Source organism: Desmodus rotundus, chromosome 5 (genome assembly GCF_022682495.2).
Source record: "Desmodus rotundus isolate HL8 chromosome 5, HLdesRot8A.1, whole genome shotgun sequence".
Lineage (NCBI taxonomy): Eukaryota > Metazoa > Chordata > Mammalia > Chiroptera > Phyllostomidae > Desmodus > Desmodus rotundus.
Window position 1 is genome coordinate 27,360,820 of NC_071391.1, and position 6,233 is coordinate 27,367,052.

Genomic DNA, 6,233 nt, shown 5'->3' on the forward strand with positions numbered 1-6,233 from the left:
TTCATAACTTTAAAAACTGTTTTGGCATTTAAAAAAATTTGCTATGAGTCCTAACAAATGGAAAAGACCTGGGGACCTGAATCGTCTGGATTGGGGTTTAATGTATACATTTAAATGCATAATGTAAGCATCATTACATATTTGCTACAGTTTCATGGATGATTCTCTCTCATTAATGCGAGTTCCTCTTGCATAGGAATTTTACTGGTTTGTCTCTCAAACAAAACCCTTATATCTGAGGTCAAGAAAAACCCTCCCACGGGACAGAGTAACAATCTGGACATTATCAGCCTACTCGAGAGAGCACTGGGCTTCCCCCAGGGTCTTCTTAGCGAATTTTCCACATGGTGAGAGAAGTCCTAGATAATAAAGACAGGGAGTTAAAGTGGTATTAAAATGTAGGAGATAAGAAGTTTAGGAGGATCAGAAAGGTGGTAAACGAGAGAATATTGCACGCCAAAGGAAGCCCCGACGCTTCCCTGACGCTCAGTGCCAGCTCTGTGCTGCATGCGTTCCGTAAAGATTCCCAAATCGACTTTTGCAGGCTTTCCTATCATTACTACCAGTCAGTTAAAATCCTGTCCATTTATCAAGGTCCATCTAAGGCTGCATTTTCTGTAAAGCTCTCCTTGAATTTCCAGATGGAAGTAATCATTCCTTTCCCCACGTTCTCATGGTGCCCTTAATTCTCTGTCTCTCTCTGTCATCTGTCTGTCTGTCTGTCTGCCTGTCTATCTATCTATCTATCTATCTATCTATCTATCTATCTATCTATCATCTATCAATCATCTATTCTGTACTGCACTCTCGGCTGGGCACTAATATTTGTACCATGCCTTTCAGTTTACAAAGTGACTTTCATGTGCATTTTCTCATTTAATTCTCAGCAACTTTATGATACTAAAAATAGAGACACATTGGTCCAGCGAGTACATTGGCTTCATAAATTGTGATACAAGTCAGCCAAAATCATGTGAAAGATGTAAAATTCAGTAGCTAAAGAGTATAGGATTCTGTTAAGTTGGACAGCAAAGACATATTCACATAATTTTGGGTTTTATTACATTAAAAAGTCTACAACATCAGAAGGAAGAGATTTAAAAAATCCTAAGTGGCAAAGAAAACATAATCTAATCAAGAGATCAGGCTGAGCAGAGTTGCAGATGTTGGTGAGGCAAAAGTGAGGTTTTGTATAACTTGAGTTCCAGGATGTGACCCTGCCCCTCCCGAAGTTACAGAATCATTGACATAACCTATAAAAATAGAGTTCAGTGTGTCACATCAAGGTTACCAAAGCCTCTGATCACTAGTCATCCTAGGAATGCTGAGATGGCAGCTCCCCATACCTCTTGGGGTGATTTAATAGTTTTCTTAGTTTTTGTAAGAAGCGCCACCCAAGAAGCCTGAATTTCCAAATCACATGTTCAGCCAAGTAGCTCTGTGCGAGGTAATTTTAGTTAATGGGGGTGATGGTTGTCTTCCTTACCAAGGAAGCAGATATCATTTCCTGGGAGCTTTAGATTATGTATACACAGGTTTAAAATAATTAAAACTACAATTTAAATGTTTTTATATTAAGGAAGAGTGAGGCCATATTTGATATTTCTGTATACTTCTAATGTTTAAGAAAATTTGGCCTTTTAAAATGATATTCTTGTAATTGTAATTTAAAATATATAATTGAACAAGTATTGAGGCACAACTTTAAGTGGAACTTCATGTCAATTATATTTATAAGCATAATTTATTAAGCTCACTGGGAACATTTGTTGATCAGATAATTGATGTGCTTAAAATGAAAATTAAGTTTATAAATGCAGTTTAAACTATTTGAAGGAATTCAATGACCTAAGTTTGCAAATGTTACCAAACATTGGTTAAAGACCCTTTCAAAGTGACTGAAAAAAAGTGATGGTTAAAATTTGCTCCACTTATAGAAAAACACACACACACACACACGCAAAAAGAAAAGTAAGATTGTAACACAAAATAGAAAAATAAGATTTGTAAGCAGATTGTAAAACTCAAGGAGAAAACATAATTTAAAATGTGTAACTTTAATAAGCTGACCATTAGCTTATAAATCTAAGATACACTTCTTAGGATACAGTCTTTTCAGGATACAGAACTCTCAGGACATTAAAATAACTTGGAGTTGCAGAGGTGACCCCTCCAAGGTCACATAGCTATTAAGTGGCACAGTCACAGCCAGAACCCGGGGTCTAGACCCTGTATCTTTCAGTTGAACTCTGCTGTCCTTCTTGGCTGCATTTTTAGTACCTCTTTTATAGCACCTGTAATATTTTACCTGGCGTTTGAGTTATTTATCTGTGTCTTATTTTGACTACTTGCCTCTCTCCAGCTGCCAAAACAGGGTCAGACTCAGACATGGGGTGGAGGTGGGGGAGAACTCAATACATGTGTCAGATTCAAATGGTTGTGGGTCATAAATAGCCTCTGAGGAAGTGTGGCTGGCATGGGGGATGCCTACAGAATGTTATGTTTCTGTGGCCACTTAGCTTTAAGGGGATCTGGGTCTATAGCTCTAACAAAATAGATGCAACTAGCTGTATGCTGTCTGTCTACCTTATTTTAAGATTTGATTCCATGGATATCTTTCAATGTCTTCCCACTGCTCAGGAAGTCCTTTCCATGCTTCCTGGGACCGGTGTGGTCCAGCCCCTCCCCATCTCCCTAGATTCCTACTCCTCTTCTTCTGAGTACATGACCTTCATTTAGTTCCCTGAACAAACCAAGATTTTCCACAGATGAAGTTAGGTCTCTGCATAAGACAGTTTTACAACCCTCTGAACCTCTCCTTCATGACACTTGCTACAGGTTGTAATTATATATATTTTTATCTGTAGTTATTTAGTTAATATCTTCCTCCTATGGAAGGTCTTTAGCTCTGTGCACTTTGCCTGTTTCGCTCATTGTTATGCTTTAGATTATGTGCATTGGTGCATTGTAGGGGCTTAATAAATACAGGCTTTTATTACTGTTATTATTAACATTTAATGCATGTCTGTTGTTGGGATGAGTGAATGAATGCATATGGGAGGATCGACTTGATGGTGATCTTTTAGTCTGGCCTGACCTCCACTGAGCTGGGAAGGATTTTAGATTGAAATCTTATCAGACAGATAGGGGACGTGATGGCTGAGATTCCTTCCAGGCCAGTGAACCTTTTGCTCCAGGATGGCTGTTTGTCACTTTGATTTAGCCATTGCTTTTATCTTTCTCATGGGAAACTCTGTGTGTGTGTGTGTGTGTGTGTGTGTGTGTGTGTGAGAGAGAGAGAGAGAGAGAGAGAGAGAGAGAGAGAGAGAGAGAGAGGGAGGGAGGGAGGGGAAGAGAGAGATGCAGAGAGACAAACAGAGACAGAAAGAGACTGAGACAGTGAGACAGACAGACAGAGATTGTGCTGGCATGCAAGGCCATGGGGAATGACTCTGGGAGGCCCCCTGCATATGACCCTTGTCTCCCTTTGTGCCTCATTTGAGCAAGTGAGATCCATTTGGCAGGGAGTGGGCCAGCCGAAAAATGTCAGGCCCCTGAACATCAATGAGTTTTGCATTTCCAAATGATGGGTTTATGATTAAACTCCAATAACTCAAATGCACCATCCGTGAAGAATGCCAGTTTCAACTGGTAATTCTTGTTCTCTTTTAATCCCTTCCCCCCTTAATTTTTTTAATCTATGCCTCAAGGTCTCCCAAACCACAACAATGAGTGGGCGTTTGATGAAATTTTTTGATGACATGGAGACACTTACCTGTGATAGTGAATCCATCCTGAAAATTTTAGAAAAAGACACCAGAAAGCAAGAGGCTGGAAAGGCAGACAGAGTTCCTAAAAAATAAGCTGTAGGATCCTTTCTTTCTTCCTCAGAGAGACTGGGTTACACTGACATCTAGCTGGGTGGAGAGAGCGTGTTCAGCTGGTGTTTTCTACTCTAGTTGTTAGATGTTGGCTGCTCTGAAATTAGAAGAGAATATTTGGAAATCTTCTCTTCCCTACCTTAAATAATAATATTACCATGTATTTAGTATTCATGATATACTAGCTGTTACGAATTCCTATAGTATCTCTCTTCCCAATGACCCTGTCAGGTAGGTGTTATTGCACCCATTTTCCTGGCAAGAAAACTGAGGCTCAAGGTTCTGTAACTTGACCAGCACACACCTTTATGAGGTGGCTGAACTGGTATTCTAATTGGGCTTGTCAACTCCAAAGCCTGTGCTCCTTCTTCAACTCTGGCAGAGATCCAGGGGAAGTTTGGGTGTCTGGTCCTCTCCCAGGGGCCTGCCTTCTGGGAAAAGTCTCTCAGTCACTGTGCTTATTTGTTCTGCTTCTACCTTTGTAGTTCCTGTTTATGTTCAGAAGCCAGGCTGAGTCTCCTTCCAGATACGTCAATCTCTGTAAAAGCAACCAGCTGCCTCCCAGACCCTTCCCTTTCTCAGTGATAACATCTTCATTTTCACAGACTAAGAGCTCTCTGTTTGAAGCCATGGGCTGCCTGGTTAGGAGGGAATCAATGAAGCTACTCAATAATGACCTAAAATGGAATTTGAAAACCCACTCGGGACTGAAATGTCCAAGAGAGTGTAATTCAATTTTCTGTTTATCTTTCTCTGTGTGTTTTTAAGATGTTCTAGTTGCGATTTTTCTGGCTGATGAATGGGTTTCGAACTAACTCTGTTCAAACAGGATGGAGGGTAAGATGTAGAAAAACAGCCTCTTTCTCACTTTGATGAAATGATTGAGCTGAGCATGTGGGTGGTGAGAGGGGTGTAGTAAGAGAAGGAGTTCTAAAAAAGGCAATACAATTTCTGGTTCTTTAAAAAAATGCATTAGCTGATGTAAGGACTATTATTGCTTATGTAATGGGGGTGTTTCAGCTTTCCATGGAGGGGAGTCTTCGACCATGTGTCTGGGGTGCCCCACTGATGCGGTGAAGGCTTTCACTGGCTTGTAAGCTGTGAGACACTCAGCTAATGGCTTTTTTCCAGGATTGCTTCTTTCAGATGGAAGCTTGTCCACAGCAATTTGACATGTTCCTACTGAGGTACAGTGTTTACCTGAGTTGGTAATATTTTATTTTTTTAATTTTACAATCTTTTAGTCACCCAACTAAAAGTAATCACATGTTCTTTTAGACATTTTCTGTAAGGAAAATACATTTTTTGTTTAAAAGTTTGAATTTAATATGCAAAGTACATTTTTAATTAATTAACATTACATTGCCATCTTTTCAAGGCCGCAAATACTTCTATTCCTATCACATCTTCTTGTTCCACATTTATTGAGTAGACCCTCTCCCTGATGTTGGGCTACAGGCTAGATTCCTTTCCATTCCACTACAGAATAAGTCATAGTTTAGTTAATGAATCTCTCATTATTGGGAATTTTGATTTTTTTTTGTATAAAATTGTGATATTATAAGCATTTGCTGTGATAAATTTTCTGAAGTGGAGTTGCCAGATCAGGAGTGACAACTGCACTTCTAAAATTATATGTTTAACAAATTAAAAATATGTGTTTAAATTCCGCTTCTGGAAAGCTATGCTTTTACATTTTATCGACGAGTGTGCATTTCCTCCATGCTTTAGCCTACACGTGGTGACTTCTTAACCTACCAATAAGTAGTCTAAGGAAACTGACAAAGTTGGAGACTGAATACTATCCAGGAGTCTCAATTTAATAAACACTCATTGACAGTAAGTGTGAGCGAGGCATTCTGCAAGCTGGAAGGAATACAAGTACTGCTGAGACCAGCCGTTGTCTGCAAGAAACCCACTGTACAGTGGGGAATTGGATATGAAAGAGCAGAGTGTGTCTGGAGAAACTAGAAGACCGGTGTGGCTGGAGCTAAGGGCACGGGAGGGGATGAGACAGAGAAAGGAGAAGTGTGGGGCTCTTGCATTTCTCTGTAAGGGCACGGGCTGTTCTGGTTGTGGGTAGACATGAAAGCTTTGGACAAAGGAGATGTTCTGAGTAGATCTGATGTTGTGAAAATCATCTGGGTTCCATTTCATCTTCGTCCTTCTCCCCTTTGTCATTCTTTTGCTCCTGCTTCCTTTGGGAAGAGAGGGTTGAGAGAGTACATGGTTGTTTGTATTGGTCTGCATTGTTTAATTCTTAAAACCAAAAGTTTGGGAAAGAGAGTTTTTCTTGTGGCATTCATGTAAAAACCTAGGGGAACTTAAGAATAAAACAGGAGGCCAGTCAGA